General features: G+C 40.7%; 1 protein-coding gene across 6 annotated transcripts in view; it reads left to right on the top strand.

Annotated features, from left to right (window-relative positions):
- The window catches only part of OXR1 (oxidation resistance 1), a 266515-nt gene that overhangs the window by 68294 nt on the left and 172778 nt on the right, over positions 1 to 25443 (top strand). The window lies entirely within an intron of this gene.

Genomic DNA, 25443 nt, shown 5'->3' with positions numbered 1-25443 from the left:
GTTTTACCTGTCATCTTTGCAAAGTTGCTGAATCACAGTTTAAAAGTGGTTAATGCTGAAGTATAAGCTGATAACATTTACCATTTATGCTTTTGATCTTCAGCCTTGTAAGACAGCAGAAAAAGATGTTAAGATAACACAAAGCTAGTGCAAAAAGATTCTGCAATCAGATTCTGTTCCTTATTTAGTGCAGTTAAATTACCAAATGGCAACAACAAAGATTAGGTTGTCATCTGCTGACATTTATTTCAGTGGGAAACAGGAAAAATGCACTGTTAAAAAGTAATATCAGAAACACTAGGGATTTACAGAGATATAAAGAGGCAGATAAACACAACAAAAATCAATATGGTTAGTATCCTCAGCTCTATCTCCACTTTCCAGAATGATATAGTTTCTATTTACAGTTGGGAAATATGTCCTCAAATACTGGTGGCATTGCAAGAAATATTTTGAGGAACAGTCAACATCATCACACAGACCATGAAGGGACAAACCACAGCTTTTAATCAATGGAGGAAGAGAAATTAGTGTTGCTGATATACTATTCTCCCTTACAAGGTGGCAGGCCTGATACAGTGCAGACTGCTATGTCTGAGCCAAGGCATGAAATGCAAAGTCAACTTTGAATGGGTACGTCAAACACTTGGAGTTCAGGCAGCAGGATCCATACTGTGAGATTAAACAAGGGTTGCTAGTTTGGTTTTGCAAGCAGATTGACTGGTGGTATTTGAAATTGTTTTATAAGTGGTTATCTTTCATGTTTCTTCATAGAAATATGGAGAGACTGGCATGAAAATTATTTTGTATCATTTTATAGTGTAATTTCCTGTTGAGTGTTCTTGCCAGGTTAAAATACACATATAGAAGAAAATGGTCATGGTCATCTTCCTAGCCTGTGGTAAATCAGAGGCTTTATAGGCCTAAAGCTATATATATATATAAAAAAAATAAAAAATGTAGGTAACTGATCATAACATATTATTCAGGACTAATGCTAAATCTGGACTTTACAGTATCTTGTTTTCTAAAGAATTTGGCACCTAATGTCTTTTTCAGTGTTGGTATTCCTGCACTCAGGATAAGTGATTGCTGACCTAGGGAAAGAAATGGGGCATCTGTGCAGAGCTCCAGAATTTCAATGGCTCCACATTACATGTTGCTGGCTTATTTACTGAGTCATAATTTATTGGTGTTGGCCATCTCTGTAAAAGTTTAAAAGTACAAAAAAGTTAAACAGACAATAAATCCAGAACCTGATCCCTTCTGATGCATATCTGTAGGTTCTGTGGCCAGTTTTCCTGAAGGTACCCTATGGGGAATCAAGGATAACTCCAATTTTTTTTGTTGTACCTTGTGATGTATTCCTACCACTGTGATAATCGAGAGATGAAATAATTTGGTTTTGAGTCAAAATTGATGAGGCACATATAATAATCCATGCCAGGCCTCAGAGTTTTTCATGTAGTGAAAGATCTCTCCCTACTTTTCATTGGTATCCCCCATGTTTGTGGTGCCTGGGACAGATTTCGTGTGGGTCTGGAAATTGTGCTGGTGGAGGTCTTGTCACATGGCACATATGATCATGATCACCGCTGCCTGAAATCCCCTACCCACAGCCAGATGGGGGGGATAAGCTACCCTTGTACCACCCTTTGCTGTGCTAACAAGGCCATGCAGGAGGATATCTCACTAATCCATCTAGGGTGGATTGATGGTACCAGGAATGGAGGGAAAGGAGGGCTGGCTGTTGATATCTTTATTGATTTAATCTCCTTTGCCTTGAGAGTCTCAAGCTCATATCTGTGCACTTCAGTTATTAAAAATTATGTTTTAAGTTCCTAACTGCAGGTAAGCTTTTGAGTGAATGGTATAAATTTCATGATCAAAGCATGAGCTTTATTTTTTCAAAACGACGTACAGGCTTCAGTGAATTGTTCCTGTGTCTGCTGAAGCTTCTCTCTCATTCTGAATAGCAGAGAAATAACAATCTTTCTTTTTTTCCTCTCCAATGAGATTTGCTGTTTGGTTGATATTCCTTTTGAAAGGAAGCTCAGGTATAAAAGCCTGGGAAAATGATAATATGGAAAAAAATATTTTCTATCAGTCTCCATGAACTTTACTGTTCTGAGTAGAAGGACTTCATTTGGCCTAAGCAGCTGTCCTAGACTACTGCAAACTGGTAACTGAGTGCAAAATTAATACTGTTTTGTTAAATTGTCACTTGAGTAGTTGCTGTTGTACAGCCATTTTTCTGCTGCTGTTGTGATTGTTTCTCAAATAAGGTTTGTTTATTTATTTAAATCCTGATTTTTACATGCAATAAATGAGAGACAGCTCTCACTGCTGGGTGAAGACAGAACTTCAGAATGGAGTCAGAGACTTTGAAGTATTTTTAACTTTAGTAGTTCCTTTTTAACCAGAGAGTAGAAGATGCTCACAAGAAAGGTTGGACTGCAAAAGACCTAACACTCTACCTAGGCAGTCTAAGGCCATAAGTGTTTGTGGAAGTCGATGCTACCCTGTTACAGAGAAGCATAGCTTCAACTCCAGTTGAGAATCTTGTCTGTAGCATTTTTGCCTTAAGATAGGTTTACTTTTAGGGAATGTTTTAGCCTTAGGCCTTGTTTAGCCTGTTTTATATGTGGATAGTAATGGTGGCATCAGTGAGTCTGATCATCAATTGTTAATTAATTTTCTAATTATTTCTAATAAGAGTATAAAAAAGAAAAATATCATAGTAAAAAACCCTGTCATACTTTATTAAACAAGCCAACCCTCTAATTTTCCTGTTTCTTCAAGAACTGTAAAAATGTCAGTTTAAATTAGATTGCAGTTTATTGATGGACTGCTAAATATAGTAACCATTCCATCCTGTTTGAATGCCAAAATCTTGAGCTATACCACAACATCCTGATCAGCATTTCTACCACAGCTAAAGCAAAGCTTTAGCACAGGTACCTGCACTGAGAGAGTCTGGATTTAGAATCCCTTATACCTGAACATTTGTAACTAAATCAGTTCAGGATTGATTAGCTGAAATGCTTATGCACAATATTTCACACCCAGATGAGCGGTTTTGCTGCAGCGTTTGCTGCTGTGATGGCAGAGACTGTGCTGGGAGCCTTGCAGTCCCTGTGGGCACATGTCCCACACTGTAGGGGCACAGCAGCAGCTGATGTGCTGCCTCTGCAGAAGGAAAAAGGTGTTTTTACTCTCCCTTTAAGAGCCAGACCCTGCTAGGAGAGGAGAAGGAGCCGGTGCTGCGGGCTAGAGGCGTGGTAGCACAGGCAGCCCATAGCCTGTGAGCAAAGCAGTTTGTCAGAGCCTGGCAGAGCTTCACCTGAGGGGTAATGTAAGAGACAGTGTTCCACGAAACTTTGAAATAAAGAGCAGAGAACAAGCATGGTGATGGCTCCCTTCCTCTTCCCATTTCTCTTGAATGTGAGTTAGCTGCCACCTAGAAGATCTGAAGGATATGGAAAGAAGAAAATTACACAAAATAGTGTAGCAGTTACCATCTTCTATCCTGAAATGTGTAGAGCCAGACAATCCTCAGAGGTGATTCAGAGAAGAGTTCAATTCATTTATATTTGAAGGGGAACTAGAGTTTTTGATATTTGTATCTGATTTTTTAAAAGGAACGTGTGGTCTTCATCTGAGTGCTGGCTGCTGACAGGCAGCAGAGGAGCAGCAGCAGCACAGCTGGAGGAGGTGGCATTTAGTTATGGGGCATTTGCTGCTGCTCACTTCTCCACTGTGAATCCATGAGGATGCTGGTTGTACTGAATAAAGGAGGATAGGGATGCTCAGTCACCTGCATAGCTCAGCCTCTAGCATCAAGAGTTACACTGAAAATGACATTGAAGTGGCATTGCCATAACCTGAAGGCAAGGAGATGAACAATGACATTAAAATGATGAAAGGAAATAAAAGGATTTTATGGATAAGGGTCACAGTTAGAGGTCTAGATGTGTGTCCATTTGATGGAAGGTGGAAGGGGAAGAGGAGCTGAAGGCAGAGCTGATCCTGCTAAACCCCCAAAAAAAGGGCAGTTAAAGCAGTCAGGTAATTTCATATCACCAAAGTGATATGAAAAGTGTGGCAGGTTCACAGTCACAGTGCTGGCTTTGCTGCCACTGTCTCCCAGTGGTCAGAGGCACAGTGAATAGCTGTTTCCTTCTCCTACCCAGCCAAACCCCAGCACCCTCTGAATTAGCAAAATCCCAAGCTGCCTCATTCCTGTGTGGCATTGCTTTGACATAAATCGGCTCAGAGGAAAAAAGCAAAACAAACTAACCAGTAAGGTTAAGAAGCAGTGACACTAATAACTATAAATTGTCAGCCATCAGCTGTCCTGAGAAATTCTGAATCAAGTACCTGCACCAGCTTCTGTTATTAAAATCATGTTGTAAATGCAGACTTGGATTTTGGAAATTAAAAATAAGTAGTGATACAGGAGCAATTGTGGCTGCAGAAGAAAATATAAGTAGTTTCATGACTACATATGGTCTATGTTTTCAATAGTGCCTATTGGTAATAGGAAGGTAAAAAGAATCTGTGGAGTTGAAGATGGTGCAGCAGAGCATAGTGTCTCAAAACCTCACCTTTTCTGAAGAATATTCTAGATGCTGATAAAGTGGCTACACATGAATATGCTACTTGTAGTAATGCTGGTTTATGTTCTGCCTTTTTTTTCCTTTTATATGTTCTCTGTATTTTTCACACATATTTGTGGCTCTGTAGCCTGTTGTATTAGTAGCTAGTTTTCCCAGTAATTTTCCATGGCCTTTCCCTAAGCAGAAAGACAAAACAAATTCCAGAGCTCCAAGCCCTGAGGGGTGTTGGGGTACAAGGCCCCTGTCCTGTCTTGGTTCTTCCTGGGAACCAAGGCTGAGAACAACTCTTAGAGATACATTTCATGGACAAAGCACAGCTTGTGCTGAAGGGGGGCTCCAGAGGAGGGGCTTGAGCTGGGGGGGGGGAATTGCATCACCACTTGTGCTCCTATCTGGTGCTTTTTATCCATTATGCTAATTTCCTAAAACCTATAAATGTGTATTCACCCCTGGTGAGGGTGAAATTTTGTGGACATCTTTCCATAACTGCTCCTGAAAGCCTTCAAATAAAGATCCTCTTTTATATTACCTCCTTACTAAAATGATCTTGAGTTTCATTTCCAAGTTAGGAAAAAGCCAACAGTAGTTATTCCATGGATATGTGAAAGAGAGAAGAACTCTTCTAGCAATAGGCTCCTTTTAGTACTTTTGCTGTTGTTTTGCTGTTTCTTTGTTTTTCCCAGCAGTAGCCTAAAAGTAGTTTGAACTGCTGTGGTTCAATACAGATACCCAGTTCAGGTACATGGTAATAAAATTTGAATAGAAGCTCTGCATGTGTTCTGTCAGGAAGGTGTTAAGGTGCTTGATGACTGTCTTTGCACACTGCTAATTTGGGCTGGTATTTTTAGTTGTATTCCCAGTAGGAATGGCACAGAGTTTCTCCCAGACAGCTTTGATAGCTGAGCCCTGTGGGGTGGGATGGCTGAGTTACAGTAGCCATCCCACCAAGCTTAATGCCTGCTTTACTCTGATAAACCAAGTTTCCAATTTAAAAAAATCCAGAAACAAAACCTCCTAAGACTTCACATCCCTTTCCTTTCACTGAGATACTGATTATGTTTTTCCCTCTGGAAGTTCAGGAAAAGGGATTTTGGGTGTATGTTAAGGCTGTATTTATAGAACCAGATTAACCTGCAAGTACTTGATGGGGGTTTATCTTGTTCATTGCATGTGAGGATTGTGGCATTTTTCTTCTTTTGTTTTTATAGCAGTAGGTTAGGAGATGAGAGAGAGAAGTACTTCACAGAGCTTGTATAGACTATGTAATGGACTTTATGAAGATCTGAAGAGATGCTCAACCCGGAGTTCTTCAGATAAATTAGAAAAGGCAGAAGGGAACTTAAAAGGATGTATTTTATTTTTTAAATTTTCTAGTTCTTTTTATTTGCTAAGACAGCATATTTAAATATGACATGTATGAAATAATTCAGCAGACTAATAATGATACAAATAATCTGAAATAAAAAATATTTTGCGGCACTAAAATCATAACTATAATTAGGGTTTTTTTGGTTTCTCTAATATTCCTAATTAGAACTAGTGCTCCACAAAGGGCTGTGAAATAGTCCTGTTGAGCATGCAAGGTTCCTTATGAGCAGTACTGAGTTTCTAAGGTCTGGCTTTGATCTTTTACTAGTATTTGAGTTTTGGTGGGACAGAGCCCTTGGGATTAGAGCTGTCAGGAGGCCTGGAGAGTGCTTGGCTTGTGTGCTGGAGAGAAGGACTGCTGTGATGTATTAATAGTGGATTGCAACTGACGTGCAGAGTAGATGCCTGGATTGTTTTGAAAAGTACATTTAAAAAAAATTTTTTAATGTTGGTTTTGTTTTTCCAAGCCCAGAGGTAACTCAATTTCTAACCATTATTTCAGGAGTAGTTTTTGCTATTATTAAGACTTCTTGGTTCCTGCATTTTTTGGGTGGTATGTTTCAGGAACTAAAATACCCCCAAAACTGAGTACTGTATGAATTTTTCGCCAGAAGACTTTGTCTGGAGTAAAAATTATAAAAAGTTTTTATATTACATCTCTGCTGGACACTGCAGTTTGCATATTTTCCTGTTTTCAGAGGCTACTGCCTCTTCTGGCTTTTATTTCCAAAACATACCAGCAGTGGAAGTCAGGTAGGGGGTACAAAGTAGTGGCAGCAATATGAAATAGGGCATTCTGTGGGCTCTGGAGAGGCATGGTGCAGAAGAAGCTGCAGCTGAAAGGTGACAAATCTGAGAAAGGTGAACTCTGTGTGTAGACCTGGGAGACTTCAAGCTAGATCACAGGTAGGTGCTGAATTTCTGCACATGGCTCTTCACTGTTTGCTAACTAAAAATATTTTCTGGAACAGAGAGTGCAGGCACCTTCCTTTGGACTTTCCTAACTCCCACTGTGTTCAGTGCATCCTTCTGTTGATCAAAGCAGAGCAGATTGAACAAATCAGGCTCTTTTGTGGAGGAGAGTACAGAAACACCCTGAATGTCAGGTGAATGTGCTGGGCAGAATATGGGAAGCTGCTCAGATATTGCTGCAGCCTGGTAGCAGAGATTGTTTTTTCTCAAGGAACACAGGAGGTAAGAGGAGGGTGGCAGCAAAGAGGACTCTCCTGGGGGCTGTGTGACCGTGTGGGTGGCTCCTAGGACCAATGGATCTCCAGTTCATCTTCCTAAAAGACTAGGAGTACTTCAACTAAATGTTTCCACATATCCTCAATGAATTTCTACTCCACAAAAAAAAAAAAAATCCTTCAAAAAGACAACCTCTTAATTGCTGCTGACATCTGACCTGCCTAGAACATTGAATATTAAATCTCTTGTGGTAAGAGTGAGTCTGGATGAGCTGTTGACCAAGTGTAATTTTATGGCGTAGAACATGAAAGTTTATGTGATTTACGTGGTCTTGCCCTTGGTAGCATTACAGCTGGACTGCTTATCGCCTCATATATTCTGCCTACAAAAATTTCTATAAAAGTAAATGAACAGTTGAGTGTACAAACTCTTTTATAGAGATTTTGTTGCTGAGGGATAATCTAAAAAAAAATAAAAATTCCTTCATAGAAGCCTTGTATTCACATTAGGTTTTGCTGTCATTATACTTAAAGGACAGTGGTATCACCACTGTGGATAATGAGAGCCACCAGGATTGGGGACTGACACCTTTTTAATTCCTTTTCCCTGCCTCAAGTATAGGCAGAAGTTTAATTTCCCTTACTGTCTGGAAATTTAATCTCTTTAAGATTTTGTTCATCTAAGCTCTGGTTAGAACAGTTGAATCCTTTGCATTTGTTTTCAAGACTGGAAAGTAATTTTCCTCTAGTATTTTCCATACCTAATCATTTAAATTCAGTGACAATTCACCTTTCATCCTTCCCTTATGAGCTGACTAGATTGAACTCCTTTAATTTAGCATTGTGGGGCTTATTTTTCAGCTGCAGGGTTACTTTTGTTCTCCTTCAAAGTTTTCAGGAAGTAAGTAGAAATAATAAATTTTATCATCAGAAAAGTCATTTTAATCGGGTAGTGTTTTAATTCAATCACATAAGAACAGAAAGATTAAACTATTTTTACCCTAGCACCAGACCCAGGTTTTATGAGAATAGTCATGGCTTTAGATAACCAAGTCTGTCTTTGAGCTGTCTCCTTCTAAGTCAAAATCTTTCAACCTTACTTGGCAACACATTATCTTGGACAACAAGAAAAGAACATTGAAATGACAAAAGTTTTTCTAAAAAAATCTTGTTGACTGGCATGAGTTAGTTTTCTTGCATATGATTACTGGTAAACATTACAATGACAACACTAAAGAAAAAACCTTAGAGGTCTTGAATTTTTCTGTGAGTGGTAAGGATATATTTAGGTAGCAGTAAATGCTATCACATTTTAATGAGGAGAAAAGATTTTGAACTAGCTTTTGAATCTAAGTATAGACATTTACAGTTAATTTTAAGTGTGTGTAGGAGAGGAGAGGATGGCCTTTTACCAAAAGCAATGTTTTGTGTTGCTACATTGTTCATTGGAGCAAAACACTGTTTGGGGCTGGATTTGATATGCACATTTCTTTATTAGAATTACTGAATAAAAAAAAGAGTCAGTGACTTTCACAGAATTGCACAGTAAAATCTACTATAAACAAGAAAGCAAGTTTTCTCAGTGCACTTGATGCCATCCAGTGATCAGTGTTCCCAGATTTATTTGCAGGGCGGTTCTTGGGCACACACGCTGCCACGTGGATGGAGCGCTGTCTCGCAGGCTGTCAGCAGAAAAGGCTGATCATCTCTGCAGGGAGCTGGTGCCAAGCTGGGCCCTGCAGGGCTATTAATTCCAAACTCTTCCACCATCTGCTTTCAGGAAATAGAGAGGGGAGCGCCACTGACCTTCGGGGTGTTTTTGCCTTTGGCTATTAAACAATCTTCGATAGTTCTGAGCCCTGGCTCTGAGCTCTGCCTGCAGTCCCTTTCTCTCACTCCAGTTCCTACAGTGAGCTTCAAGGTGTCCACCCATTAGAAACTTCTGAACACATTTTTTCTGAGTATTGTAAAACTAGATGGAAAATTATGGGAATAGTAAATCAGCCTTTTATAACCAGTGAGTAAGGGTTCAAAAACAACCCAAGGAATGCATCCAGACATTTCTTTAAAAGTGTGATCACATGTCCCAGCTGCAGAGGGACTCATGCAGACTGCAGTGGCGTTGCATCCTTTGTAGTGGTGCCATGTCTTGCTTGTTGTTGTGCCGTGTAGGTCTGCACTAGCTATAAAATCCCAAGGAGGTATAAAATGGTGAGGAACCCTGCCTGCTTGTGCACAAACTCAGGAGCACTTAGTGCCTGTGTGTGGCACTGGGCTGGAGCAGTCATCCTATTCGTTTTGTGTCCCCAGGAGTGGTGACAGTCTCTGCTAGCTCCAGCATCTGATACTGTTACATCAGCGTCTGGTTTCTGTAAGTCTGGAGGTGGAAGACTGGGAGGGATAGATAAAGTACTGGCAGAAGAAACAATGTGGGATAATGCTTAAACTGAATATCGGGAGCACTAGGAACTCCCAGGCTCTCACAGGGAGGTTTTTTGAACCCCATAAAATCCTTACTAGAGGGCTGGTCTGCTTTGAGATATGTGCGGACAATCACTTCAGCCTTCTGCCTGCATTGCCCAGCCATGCAAAAGAATTGTGGTGAAAATAAAATAGCTGCATTACATAAACCTGACTGCCCTTCCAGCTGGGAGAGAAGATGAAGCTTAATGTTACAAGTGTGGTGGTCTCAATGGCCATTTTTTATTGGACACGATAAGACTGTCAGCATGGGGAATGAAATGCATTTGGGACTCATGCACATCTGTGCTGGCCTCTTGCACTTGAAGGATTTATTTTTGACTTATTCCATTGTGCTTGGAGTGCTTAAAGTGTCATTTGCAAAATTAATCCTTGAAATGGAGGAAGAATACTCATTGCATTTGCAGAAATTGAGTGGGGACTAAAATCCTCATTCAGCAAATATTGCAGATGTCACATTGTGCTAAAGAAATTGGCAAAAATGTTGAGTGGTTTTAGTCTAATTTTAAAACCACATAAAATTAATGGTCAATAGGGATACATAACCTTTGAACATTTGAAAACGAGACGCTTTGAATTGGCGATAGTCAATTTGAATAATAGAATAGTTTTTAAGATAAATCCTTGTCCTGGTTTAGGGCAAATTTGGGAGAAAACCTCCAAAGGGGGTCCCTCCAGGAAGCAAACCCACACAGCCCTTCTCCCCAGCCAGTTCAGGAAGAATTCCTTGGAGAGAAGTGAAAAGAACCTGTTTATTTACCAGGCACAGCATCCCCCAGCACACAAAATGATCAATACTGGATGACACCACTCTGAAAAAGAAGACAAATTCAGAAAGTCTCTCCTGGGAGTGGTCGCTCTGTTATTGGTCCCTCCGGCGCTGGGGCAGCTGCTGCAGCCACAAGGTGCAAACTCTCGGTGTTCCAGGTCCCAGTCCCAGAGCAGGTTCAAGTGATTCCAAGAAAAGGGAAAGAAAAACAATCTAGGGAAAATCCAGACTATCTAGCTAAACTAACTAATGAGTAGAAGCAAAAAGCAAGAGCAAAGCAGGAGCAAGAGCAAAGAGAAAAGCCAAGCAAAAAGCAAAAGCAGCACCATGTACGGCCTCATCTCTGTGTCCTGCTGATCATGGGGGAGTGAGCAGGCTGATAACTGATACCAAAACAAAACATTCAGTCTTCAGAGCCAGTCTTGAAGGCACAGGGCATAATATCCAGCGTAAAGAGAACACACAACTGGGGATACAAGCATCACAACATCACCCTAGGACAATGCTGTAAAGAATATTTATGAACTTTTAAATTCTGTTTTGTGCTTTTAAATGAGAGCTTAAGAACAGAAAAATTTGCATATTAGTTTGGTAACATTTCCACTTGAAAAGCAGAAGAAAAGAAAAAAATCTGTATTTAAACTAAATTTTGATGAAAAGTTTAGAAATGCCTAAACAAATGGGGGAGGGGGTTCCATTTTTCATGAAAGAAAAAGATATTTTAGGGACATTACAACCTTACAACCATTGTTTCAGCCTGTGACTTTTTTTTTCTGAAAAGCATATTTTTTTCATTCTTAGGTAATTAAAATTTGAGATTGATGGTTTAGGGAACTGTTGACTTTTTTTTTTTTTGCACTGATAGCTAAATAAGTTCCAAACAATTAGTGCAAAAGTTAACGCCAAGCAGCTTTCTGAATGATTTATAAGTTTATAACCTTATGTATTTATTTCTTTTTTAAAGTCAGAGTGATGTTCAGCATCCAGTGAGTCTCCCACTGTGAAGCTTGTATTCAAAATTGGAGACATATTATTAATAAAATACATTGTGTCTGCTAGAGCCTGCCATTAAATTATGTGCTGGAAACACTTCCATATTTGTTGTACAATAGTATTAGGGAAGGGAAGTAATAATACAGCATCTTTTTGTCATAGCTGAGTAAGTTATTAGACTAAATGCTTTTGTGTGAAACAACAGTTTAGTGTTGAGTTTTTCTGTGTTTTTTTGCCAGAAGCATTATGAATAGCAAAGTTGCTGCATCAGTCCTTTTACTAGTCTTTTCTGGAAGAAAATGTGTTTCATCATACGTTTACAAGTATGACATGAAAATACTATTAAAAGGAACAGGCTTTAAGTCTTCTTTGACCGGTTTTGTCCTCAGATGGGTGTAAATGTGTGTAAATAAAATTATTGCAGCATCTTACTAGCTTCTGATTCTCCTGTCTTCTCCCAGAGGCAGAACTGCAGGGGCTGAGGCATCTGCTGCTGCTCTGCAGAAGGACAGAGCTTATCATTATATTGGTATTCAATCTCTCTCTTGTGTAATTCTTGTCCCTTCCCTTCTTTCCATATTCCTTCTGTAAATATTAATGTGTTGTCTTGTTTGAATTTTAAGACTGATCTTTTTCCCCTAAGAGTGATTTTCTGTAATTATTTATGCTATTACCTATTTCTGAAAGATTTTCTTAAAAGCTATAAACTCAGTTTGGGGATATAAAAAAAATCACTTTTCTTTCCTTGGCAGCAAAGATGAAGGAAAGCTAGAAATGGTTGTTTATGAAAACATTCAAACTTCTTTAGAATTCAGACAGCAATTCCTGTCTGTTTAGACAAATATTTGTTCTTCCTGTGAAGGTGGTTCCCAGTGCAATGTGATAGACTGGGTACTCGTGCCAGTCTCTCTTTATCAGTGATTTAAAAAGCAACAAATGTTAATTTTTTGGACTACATAATCTTGAAAGTAAGACAGAATCTAGAAAACACAGGGAAACTTTCACTGTTGTGGTACCCTGCTGATGAACAATTTCAGAGAGTTGGGGATTGTCACTTCTCTCCTTTCATCCCTCAACACAGGCAAAAGACTTCTACCCCACAAATGTGGTGTACTGAGAAGCCAGTGCAGCAGCACTCATGCCTTGTTTTATGTATTAGTTTCTTCCTTCTCTATTGTACATTGCCACAGAGTAAAGCAGGGGTCCTCTTCCCAGCTTCTCTTCTGCTCTTCTTTCTCCCTCTTCTCAGGTCTTAAGGTTGCAGAGCACTCAGGCCGTGTGTGCAAAATGTACTGATGTTTTAGTATTTTTCTTATTTCAGCTCTTTCTGACCTGTCTGGAAGGGAATAATGTAAGAAAAATACTTGCATCCTTAGTTTGCTGCTAATTTGGAGTAGATACAGCACTCCTGTAATTCTTACCAGGGAATCTCAGATGTATTCTTCTCTCGATAGGCATGTGTCTACTTATGCCTATAATAATGTATGAACCCTATAACAGATTGTTCCATAATCATACTAAATATTTATGTTTTCTTTTGTTTCCACAGTACCCTTCATGGTAAAATAGGTTTTAATTACATTAGCTGTGTTTCTGGGTTTGAGTTTGTTTTTCTGTAGGTTTTTTTTTCTTTCCCTGTGTTGTACTAAAAATCTCTAAGGTGTTATTAGTACAGGACTATTTTCTGAGTGAAGAAATAAATACCACTTGACAGTTGACAACTGCTTTTAAACAGAAGAAGCCATTACTGCAGTAACACGTGATGGCAGAGTGACTGACACAGTGCCTGACCTTTGCATGCCAGTGCTGGTCCAGCTGTTGTGGTTCTTTCTGTCTGTGATGGCTGGGTCTAGCAACAGCAAGATGAGTGTGAAATCCTTGTATTCAGGAGGCTCATATATCTTCTGCCTTTGTGCTGTTTAAATGGTTGCTAGGGAAGGCAAAGAAAGGCCTGTTTGGAGAGGAAGAGGGTTAGAGACACACTGGTTCCCAGTCCATTCTGCATGTGAATAGCACTACACTGCAGCAACAATAGCACTAAATAGAGATTTGTTTATTTTTAGCTGTTACATTGGTTTCCCATTTGTTTGTTATCTTGAATGTAAGCTGTTGGCTTCTGTGTCCACATGAGACCTTGGAATGCATGAAGAAAGAAAATGTACATTAGGAGCAGAGCTAGAGTTGTTTATAGCAAGAGGCTATAGAGGTTTTTTTAGCCTAGAGAAACTTATCTCCATGCACTGATTATATATTTGCTTGAATGTTTTTATTATTAGCCCTAATAGGATCATCCCTGTTTGGGATGATGACAGTCATCACTTTAGTAACACCTTCCAACTTGCATTGCTGCTGTGAGCAGTTTTCTGTGGTACTGTGGAGTAAATCTAGTATCAAGTGCATTGGAAATTCAATGAGAAACAGTGATTTCTTGTTTTGTCCATCTGTAGTGCTTCTCAAACCTGTAACTACATGGGAAGAATATGGAATGTAAAAATTATATGTCACAGAAGTCCTGGATAAACTGTTAACAAAATATTGCTGCATGGGAAGTGTACATGGATATTTCTGAAATTACTACCACTGTGACTATTTCTCATTGGGGAAGTTAGTTTTCTTCTCAAGAGTCCATTACAAGAAAAGAATATATGCAAACTTGAGATGAGTGGTGGATAGAAATCTACTCCAAATACATTTGCAACTAGATCTCCTATTTGTTTGGACTAGCTGGATTTCTCTGTTTTGCAAGACAAGGTGCCAAGCAATACTTTGCTCCAGAAGCCAGCTGCTGAACCTTCACTGCTGGGCTAGGGTTTCTTTTTTTCCCCCCACTTCTTGTTACTGCTTCTTTATGTTAGCATAGGACACTTGGTCTGACTTTTATCCATCAATTCTCAGATTTGGGTAAAGTATAACAGCTTTCTACCCCTTTGTACTTAAACTGTTTCTATGCACTGTGTCACATGATAGGCAGTGACAGAAGGCTATAACCAGCAAGAATCTAGGGGTTTTTTTTTACCCTTGGGAAGACCCTTTGAACACAAAATTGGTTTCACATACCTCAATCTGACAGATTCACGGAGCACAGACATATGCTCTGGATATAGATCCCAAGACACAAGAGTCTACATCTACTGTTCAATGGTGAAATATCAAAATACAGCCTGCATTTCTAGAGCATTGCTCTTAACCATTGCCTGAGCCACATGGAAGTTGTCAGAACAGCTACAGCCTTTTAACTAAAAGCCTCAGAAGGAAGGTCTATATATGTTTGTTTCTAAATTTATATATATATTTGTTTCTAAACTAATATGTATATTTTTCCTTATTTAATATGGTCTAAAAGGAGATCAAGAATCTGCCATGGTGCATGCAAATAAAGAGGTGCTTATGTTGATGGCCAGCCACACAAGTGCCATGCTGGCACAGATCTGTGATTTCCAAGTTGAACTTTCTGAACAATGACAAGTTCATTTTGCCATGTGTTTCTGCTCTGTGCTGAAATAGATCCAAACCCCTCGTATCAACATCACAAATGAAATTATGTGAAAGTATCTGTTTTCAGATTAGAAAGACCCTTCTACTTTTTTTTAATTTGGCATCTTCTTTTGGAAGTAACAAAAAATGGACCACAACTGACAAAAAATGTGGCATACAGAAACCTTTCCATTGGAATTTATACACCCTTGTGAAACGTTGTACCCCTGATGGAACAGTATAATTCTGTGGGGTGTGGGAAAAATAAACCAACATGGCAAAACCCACCCGAAACATCTTGTCAAGTTTTGACAAAATCTAATGTCTTTTCAGAGAAGTCTCAGAGTGAACAGATTAATTCAAACTATTTGGTTCCCCTTTTTTCACTTAAGAGAAAGAAGGAAAAAAGAATGATTTTTCTTTGAAAATATGGTTTTTTAAATATACTGCAGCCTCCGACCTTCTGACATAAGCATACATCTAGCACTGTCTGCTAAGGGATATAAAAAAATTACTGGCCTGCATCCAAATGTCTCATTGAAAACTAACATGAACAAAAGTGTCATTCAGACTTAGAAGTGTTAGCTAGAAAAGCTAAATGCTTCTCTATGTGCCCTTATAATTTGCCTATCTCTAATTTGTCAAGAGATTTTAGCAAAGTCTGTCTCCTCCCGTTCCTCAGACTACAGTCCTGTGTAAGAAAGAACAAATTGACAACATTGTGCTTAGTCCAAATGCGTGGTAGAAAGGGATACACAACACTTGGGACAAGTGCTAGTCCTTGGTGATGTTTTTGAGGATCAGATGCATTGGCAGTCTGTTGCACATATCAGTCAAAATTCTGTCCCTGCAATCATTACTTCTGTACTCCCAGGAGCACTATGTGTTGCACATAGGTCCAACAGGTTAGAGCTTGTCTGCTAAAAAATACACTACTGCTTTAATAATGTTGTAGTGATGTATTTCACACTGCTTGTTTGAAAGTAGCAGGTGATATGTGAATGAAAAATTTTATTTAGAATATTGATTAGTGTATCTAAAAGCTGATCTCAAGATCCTCCCATATGACCCCACCTGGAGTACTGCACCCTGCTCTGGGACAACCAGCGCAGGATCGGTTCCAACTCTCCACAACAGGGAGGCTAAAGCTTGATGATCTTTAGGGTCTTGTCCTGTTGTTATCTTATTACAAAACTTCCATACCTTCTCAGTGATTTCTCATGGGCAGTTCCTCACAGCACTGACTCCTTCCTCCTTGCAGCATATCCAACAAACTCCAGCAGCTCTTCTCGACTACCTAACCCACTCTTCTATAGCACTCATCCTTACTGGACGTAGCTGTGGCCTATTAAGGGCAGGCCTGTTCCTAATCGTTGGTAATTAATACAGCTGTAACTCCTCAAGGGTGAGATTGCCTTCTGCACTATCTCTATTCTCTTACATTCCATCCCCCCATTCCAACCCAAACCAGCCCATTCTATATTCTATGATGCTATGATCTTGTCAAAAGTCCCTCTCCAACTTTATTGCAGGCTCATTTCAGGAAATGGAAGTCTGCAATTAGGTGCTTCCTGAAGCTTTCCTATTGCTGGGCTGAACAATTCCAGTTCTCTCAGCCTTTATTCACAGTAGAGGTGCTCCATCCCTCTAATCATCCTGATGGCCTCTTCCAGACTCTCTCCAACAGGTCAATGTGCTCCCTGTGCTGTCAGTTCCACAGCGTTGAACACTCTATGTGTGAAACTAAAATTTATTTTGGCATTCAGGGCTAAACCCGATGCAGACATAGGGCACACTTTCACAGGTGATGTTACACGTCTGTGGGGCACAGGCGGACCCACACGCTGTGTCCTTGGGCTGATCCTGCCCGCAGAGCCCGTGCTGCTGCCCATGGCTCCGTGCCCGCCGGCAGCGCCCGGGGCCCGCGGGAACCCCTCCGTTCTCCACCGGCATCGGGGCTGGGGGCTGCGGCAGGGGCAGTGAAGAGATGGGGCAGTGAGGGGGCAGGGCCAGGGCAGAGAAGGGACAGGGTAGTGAAGGGACAGGAGCAGTGAGAGGGCAGGGGCAGGGAAGGGGCAGGGCAGAGGCAGTGAGGGGACAGGGGCAGGGCAGGGGTGGCACCGGCCCGGCCCGGCAGCGAGCGGAGCAGCAGCCGGGCGGTGTCCGTGGCCAGGGGCGATTACGGAGCCGCTCTCGGTCCCGCTGCCGTGCCCGCCCGGCTGTGCAGACCGCTCCATGGGCCGTACGGAGCTGTGCTTCAGCACCCCCGCCCCGCCATCCGCGGGGATGCGGTGGGTGCGCCTGTGGCTGTCTGTCGCCCTCTCTCCCACAGCAGCAGGAGATGGAATCCTGCCGAGGCGGGATCCTTGCACAAGGTTATGGGACCCTTTGCAGTGAAACAGCACGTGAAATAAATAGTTCCTCTAGGCAGCAGTGTGACTTGTGACTTGCTTCCTGGTCCGCAGGCTGAGCCGAGCCCAGGCCTCGCTGCTGTCCCTGGCTTTGGGCTCTAAAGGATGCTCCGCTCTGCTCCAGCTCCGAGTGGCTCTTGTGGTGCCATGGAGGACATAGCAGCAAGACAAGAGACTGATTTCTTGACTTTTTAGGTCTTTGGGTGTGAGTGGACTGTCTACAAATTTACATAAGTGCTGGGAAGGTGTGGGGCAAAAAACTGCTTTGAAACTGTAAAAAAAGAGTTTGTGTTTTTGAATATGTAGCATGGGTATCACAAAGGAATGTTTCATTATCATTGGTCTCTTGAAAAATAATATTTCTGTAGGTTGCAATTAATTTAGGATATTTGTAATTTTATGAAAATTTTACATATTCTCTTTCCTTAGAGAGCAAATATATTTATTTACTGAAGCTATTCTGAATATAGAAGGCAATTAACCTTTTATGAAAGTTGAAGCAGACTATTACATATGCCCAGACAGGTGATAGACATCCCATCCCTGGCAATGTTCAAGGAGTCAGACAGGGCTCTTGAGCACCCTGGTGTGGTTGAAGATGTCCTGCTCATTTCAGGGATATTGCCTAGATGAGATTTAAAGGTCCCTAGCAACCCAGACCACACTCCTAGCTTGTATGGAAAAGTATCTGTACCTGCAGTGTACTTTGAGAGGCCAATGAAAGATGAATCTCCTGGAAGGACTATCATAAGCTTTTACTTTGGACTTGCAGAGGATAACTCCTCCTATGCAATATTATTAACAAACCTCACAAGGTGACAGCAGTTAAGTTTTCATCCACACAAATCTGCATGGTCACAGCCCTCACATCACTGCTCTCTGAGTCAGTGTTTCAGTAACCATGATCCAGGATGTGTTTGCTCATCCCCTCTTGGACAGGAAGTAGAATGTTAGTAATGAAAATGTTTCTCTTTCTCCTCCTGAGGCACTGTTTTTCCCCTTCCTCCCTCTGAGTCACCACTTTGTGTCACAGATATCTTGTAAGGCTTTTCTCCTCTGTGAAAAATGCAACATTTGCACCAAAAAAAGCTTTAAGGGTGGGTGACCCAGACCCATCTTTGTGACTTCTGTTTCATAGACCTCTCTGGAGATCTTCGGATGTATCTAAAAGTACTTGAAAATAACTTAGAGGAGATGTGAATTAACATGATTTTACAGTTCTTCTTTAAAAGTGGTAAATAAGATCCAAAGAAACAGGTTTTCATGTGTCTTAAACCCACCAGTGTGTATTGGGTGTGGGGCTGTGGGGTGGCCTCTCTGAGGACCCACTGCAAGGCACAGCTGAGCCCATCAGCCACTGTGAGTAAAATATTTAAGAAAGGGGAAAAAAATTGGAGGACATGGAAGAATCAGGAGTGAAGTTGAGCCTAGGAAGGAAGAGGGTTGGTGAGGGTGGTTTTAGTTTTGTTTTTTATTTGTCACCATCCTACTTTGCTATTAGTTTGTAATAAAATTGAATTAATTTCCTCAGGTCGAGTCTGTTTTGCCTGTGATGGTAGTTAGTGAGTGATCTCCCTCTTCTTATCTTGACCATGAACATTTCCATCTTATTTTCTCCCTCTGTCTTGCTGAAAAGGGGGAGTGAGAGCAGTTGGTTGGCCCTTGACAGGCAGCCTAGGCCCACCACACACAAACATCAGGTGCTGTTAAAGAGACCAGATTTTAAAACAAAAAATTTGGAGTAGATCTCTAAGATTTAAAAGTGAAACAAGAATTCACGTCTAGCATCACTTTTTTACTCAACAGACCAGACTCAGCACTAATACTCTAACCCTTGTTTGCTATGTAAGCATTGAACAATTTTAGTTTTTCAGAATTAAGAAAAAGCCTCAAAACCTCTCTATTCTTCTTATTATGTTTATTTTATATATCATATAGGGACAGTTTTAGAAGCCTTTCTTTGACTTTGGCTCATTGGTTGTAAGTAAGCTCCAGTGTTTCATAGTCCATTGTTTAACTTGTCTCAAGAACTGATAAATACTAAAACCTGGCACCATGTCCATGAAAACACAACTTGTTATGCCAGTGCATGAGAGCTGATCTGCTTATCAAGGAATGAGAGCTCACAGTCACTTTGGACAAACAATTCCTATGCCATTGGTTTGACTTTATCTAAGGTATGTAATGAGACAGAGACTCTATTGTCTTTTATACCTCTAGCTTTACATGAAGAAAAATTGTAATTTCTCAGTTACTAGAATTGTGTTGTTGCTTTTTTTCCTTCCTCCTAGCTATAGTGTGCAGAAATATTTTGCCTTACAATCCTTGCAGGAACCTAAACAATAATTTGTAACTGGAATTAAACAAAATAGGGGTCTGCTCTACTTACTTAACATTTAGAAGAAATTATGCTGTTCAGAAAAGTGCATGTAACATCAAAACCAGGATTAATTTCCCCAAATCCTATTACACTCAAGGTGTCAAACTGAAAAAATATCATCCATGGTCCTATATTTCCTTTTGGTTTCTGTTTTCCTTCATATTCTTTCTATACAATCAATAGAGGCATCAGGAAAACAGGCATATATGCACATCAGGACACAGATGCACAGAGCATACGTGTGCACAGTAGCTCTAGATTGCTAATTTTATTAAAGGAGTTCCTGCTTTGTTTTATTATGGATGTTTTCCTTTCCTGTCTAGCTTCCTCTACCCCCTTAGTTTTTACTCAATGTTTTAATCTGCCAAAGGAAAATTTGTGGTATATATTAGACTTAAAATGAAGAAGAATATAAACAATATCATTAGCTATTTCTTCAGATACAGATGTTTGATCTTCTCACAGTGCCTAATTTCAATTTTGTTGCCATTTGAAGTCGGTTCTGCTTTATGAGCATTTCTAACAAAAACAGCCTAATCCCCAATGCACAGCTTCTGCTCAAATGAACTCTCTGCCTGGATCAGAGAACTGCACAGTGTTTGGCACACAGGGTTGAATTCATTCACATCACATTTTGCTGACAAATTTTCCCTTGACTCCCCTCTCATCAGTACAGAGATTAAATAACCCTCAAACAGTAAAAGTCGAGCTAATCAGTAGGCAAGTGCTGTGTCTATCTCTTCATGTATAACTATGACATTTAGGGACATAGTTTGGTGATGGATTTGTCAGTGTTATGTTTACCATGGGACTCAATGACCTTAAAGATTTTTTCTAACCTAAATGATTCTATGATTTACTTTTCCAACATTTGAACAAATTCACAGAGACTGAAATCTACACTGATGTGCTTCCTAGAATATGAAAAACCCCATACATGACAATAATTAAAACTAGTTATGTTATCTCCAGCAATATATTAGCTTTTACCCTTTTAAAATGCTGAGATGATGAGGGAAAGAAAATTACTTTAATAGCAGCCTGACCCAAATTTTTCCAACATTCCTGAAATGAAACAAATTTTTAACCTGAACTTTTTTCTAAACAGAAGTTTTTTTCCCCTAAATGACTTAAAGTTGTATCTAATCCCCCAACAACCTTAATCAACAAATTTATGATAAAAACCCATTTAAGGCTAATTACTTTGATATTATTGCTAATAATCCAATGGCACAATTCTTAGCAAAATCGGTGCAAAATATCTTCATTCACATACCATCAGATAAGAGCATGCAAACAGTGTGAAAGTGTTGTGAAAGTGTGTTGCACAGAATAGGTGCCTGTTGTGTTGTTATACTCTGTGGTGCCTTTTACACCCAAGGCCCTTTAAAGCTACCTTGAAATTAATCAGAAGAGCCTGTTCTGCAGCAGCATTCTTGAAAGGATACCCAGCCTAGAAGATGCCCACTGGGACCTTTCTGCATGTGCTGACCCACATTTCAGGGAGCTGTTCCTCCCGCAGGCCTCCTCTGCAAGAGCCTCTGAGTATCTGTGCCTTTCTGCAGCCCCTCTCCTGTGGCTGCCCCTGGTAGCCTCTAACTTGTGCCCTGGTTTGGGAGGAGTGAGAGGGAGCCCTGACCCATAGATATGCGGCCCTGCCTAACAGGGCTTGCCATCCTCAGCCTTTTGCAGGGAGTGTGAACTTGTTTCTCTTGGGCCTTCTCATGGTCAGTAGCCCTTGGTGGCTGCTTTGGCCACAGGGCTCCTGCTTGGTCAGAAGTGGCCAGTGCCGGTACCACTGCAGAACTCCGAGCACTGCTGGTGGTGCCCTTTTCTCCTGAGACTGCTATCAATAGGCAGAAGAGCATAGGCAAAACCTCCCATGATAAAAATGCCCCTTCCCAGCAGATGGAGGCAGCTGTCATGCCTGATCTGGCAAGATGCTCTATTATGTATGTAAGAAAGGGCAGCGTGCCCTGCTGGTGTCAGTGACCTCTATTATGGTGTGCAATACAAGAGCACCAGGGAACACAGGGACTGAGCAAGTTAAGCTGTCTGGATGTGCTTTGACAGACATGAAGTGATTTGTGCAGGGCTGTTACACATCTTACAGCTTCTTGGTGGCAGCAGCCTGAAGGGCCCTCTTTTCTTGTTTTCCTTGGGCTGTTCTGAGCAGGTCCCAGGGGCCAATACAAACATTAAAAACTGGTAGAAATGTTAGGCTGGTGAAAAATTAGATCTCAGTGACACTCAGGGAGATGGAACAACAGGGCTGACCATGATGCAAAACTGATGGGCTCTCTGCTTCTGAGGTCCTCCTGACATATGTTGGAGCTTTGTGCTGTTGTACTTCCATCAGTAACTAAGCATGATTCATGCAAACTTGTCTGCAATAACAAATCCTTGAGAGATTCTGTGCATCCCTCAGAATTCCTGCCCTTTAGAAATGAATGAGTTGTTATTTCAATTTACAGCGGTAGCAAAGTTTTTTCTTATTTATTCCTCTTTTGACCTGTTTTTTTGTTTTGTTTTGTTTTTACTTTTTGCTTACTTGCTTTAAATGGATGGTGATGTAGCTCTATACTTCTTTCCTCCTGTCCCACTCTGCCTCCAAAAATCAAAAGGTGAATGCATCTGAAGTTATTGACTCCCATAATATTAACATAATTAAATTCTCAGTGTGACTGTAATTTCAGGATGAACCTAAATGTTCAGACAAGTATTCGTAGAAAGATTTTCTATTGCTGAATCATTGACTCAAGTTTTATTTCTTTGCATTGTGCTGTTAAAATGATAGGTCTGACCTCTTAATATCTTACATCTTCCAGATCTTTTACCCAGGGACTTAGTGGTTCCCTTGTTGGGTTTATCTGGGCATCTTTAAGCTAATTAGTTTCCTCCCAGCAGAAGTGCCTCAGGCAGTGCTAATGTCTTGCTTATTCCTGTTGGCTATTTACCTTTTCAGTTTTCTTTTTAGTGTCTTGAACAGGACTATTTGAATTAAGTAATATCAAGCCAAAAAGTTGAAAGATGAAAGAAACAGGAATTTGGTCTAAATGGTCTAATATTATTTTGTCAAGTGGCCAAAGTCTGAGGCAGATGCACCTCTCCTTTAAGACAGATAGTTTTGATGGAAGAGAGGGCCTTTTTTTTGCATGCAAGACATTTTCTGTGTGCCCTGTTTTTTTCTCAAACTTCAGGATGATCTTTCAAAGACTAATTCTATCTCTTCATATGAATTTGCATCTCTTTGCAAGATCTAAGGAGCTGACACTTTTCAAATGGTCAAGAGTGTAATATGAGCCCAGAGATGTCTGCATTTGGCATATTTTGGAATGTATTGTCCCTGCAGCAAAATGGAACCTGTCCTAGGGTTTGAGGTCCTATTTTGCAAACTGTCCTTCCTTACATGTGAATAGAGCTGTTTAACTGTTTATCCTGAAGTGCTTCAGTTTTTTTGCAAATTAGTCTTGTAAATTCATGTCTGGAGCACATATTTCTTTTGGGTAGGACATAGCAAGGTCTGGCAGGGAACTGACAGAGTTTGTTGGGCCCAGCAGTATAGATTTCAGCCTTTTTGGCAAACTTGACACTGTACCTTATAGCCATTTCTAGATTGAGTGGTGTCTGTCTTCCACTTCTGAAGTCTCAAATGAGAACCCTTTCACCCACTTGTCTTTGTCTCATTCCCAAATAACCAAGAACTGGGTGAGGTCACTGCTCAGACTCCAACCAGAGCACTCTGTGAAGCTTTCAATCTCTCCTTGGCTCACCTACTTAGGTATAATGGGAGGTTGCATGTTAAGTTAGGCTTCAAAATAAGACAGATCCACCTTTCTTAGTGGTTGCAGAAGGGAAAGGTGGTGATGGAACCTGAGTTCACAAACATAACTTTGTGGTATGTTAACAACGTGTCATATATCTCTTGGGAAATAGGCAATTTGGACAGCCATATAGAGGCTCAATGGAAAGCACTACACTATGTCCTGGAATGGGCAAATTGTGTTCCATGGTGACAGACACTGCCCTTTCCAGCACAAAATGTAAGCCTTTGGTCACTCATTCACTGTGTAAGTTGAGCTGGGGTAGTTTATTAACCAGCAGACAGGTCTGCCCTAGGTTTCTGTTTGAGCACTGTAGATGACTCCAGAATGCACAATTACTACCAGTGCTGGAACTGGTATGATTTTTAGCATGCAACTCAAAGTTTGTTGCAGTGTGATGCCCCTCAGGTGTGCCAACCTTTCCCCTCCCCCTTTTGCCCTCCTGCTAAGAGCTGTCCATCAATCTTAACATTCCAGCAAGGGCGTCATGTGGTTGGCAGAAGTTAAAAGATGCCCCTCAGGTCCGGGCTCATTGGCCTGTCCAAGCGTCTTTATCCCTTGAGCCTTCCCCTCCTCACACCTGATTGGCCCTCACCTGTCCCTTCCCCTCCCCCTGTCCCCGGGCTTAAAAGCAGACGAGACCATGCAGCTGGGGTTCTACTGGGAGCTGTTTCAGAGGTCTACCATCCTAAAATAAAACTCTGGATTAAGACTCTACGATAGAATCCTCTCCTTTCTCTTCACCATCGCCTGAACGTAAATTGAGTTCCTACTATGCCTGGATTTGTTCTGAGTGCCCAGCTGCAGCATCCAGCCGGCCAAAGGTATCTCTGAGGTGAAACACCACAGCTGCAGCCTTTGGTCCAGCAGCGGGGGCTATATGAAGCCAGGCACCCCCCACCCGGAAACATCGGGATTAATATTCTATAGAAGTTAACACATTTATTTCAAACCATGCTTCCCTGAGGCAGCTTTGTGTTGAAAATACTTAATTCATTTCTGTAATTTATCATGCTTACTTTGAATAAGGAATATCCTAGCATTGTTGCCCTATATATGGAAAACCATGAATGGAAGTATTATAACAAATAAAGTGAAATTACCTGTTTCAGTTTTTGCTGTTGGTTTTTTGTTTGTTTGTTTGTTTTTCCTATTTCAAGTACAACAAAAAATTTAGCAAAGACAGAAACCTGAATTCTAGCTGCGTGGCCATCTTCAGCTGTCTGTACTTATGTGGAAAACTTCCAAGTAGTTTTTCACTTTTGCTTTAGCATTTGCCAATGGGAATGGATGGTTGCTGTATATAGCAAAATTTTGGCATTAGTTAGGGGGTTTTTGTTTAATCTGTTTTTACCAGAAACAGGCAGAGCAGGGAGGCAAAGCTGCTCAGAAGTATGGCATGACCTCCACAGAAGGAGAAAGTGTGCAGGGACTGGTTCAAGTATATGTATATGTATACACACACACAATGGTCTGTACAGCATCCATTATATTTAGCAGTCTGTAGGTTTGAAATTGTTGCCCAGGGACATGCAGGTTCTTTTAGGGATCCTTGGCAGAGTAAGGGTTGGCTGCAGGGTTGTAGTTATAATTAGAGCCTTTTTATTGCATTAAAAATTTAATAATCAACATAGGTTATTCTTATCTACTATTTCTAGCAGTTAGTGCAGCATAGCTACTCTTAGCATAGCTTGCAGAGTATCCGTAGCAATTATCATAGCAATTATCATAGCTTTCAGTTAAACAGAATTTCTAGCAATTAGTAGAATCTAGCTTTCTTGCTTTCTAGGCCTTTTCATTACCTGGACCTGCTACAGTTTGGGTCCAACTCTCAATAATCTGTGTGTGATACAATAACCACAGTCTAGGCTCAGACTTTACCTAAAGCAACAAGAGTTGCTTTAGGTAAACACCTCAGAGGAAGCAGGCAATAGCAG

This window comes from Molothrus aeneus, chromosome 1 (genome assembly GCF_037042795.1).
Source record: "Molothrus aeneus isolate 106 chromosome 1, BPBGC_Maene_1.0, whole genome shotgun sequence".
Taxonomy (NCBI): Eukaryota; Metazoa; Chordata; class Aves; order Passeriformes; family Icteridae; genus Molothrus; species Molothrus aeneus.
This window is presented reverse-complemented; position numbering and strand designations above follow the sequence as displayed.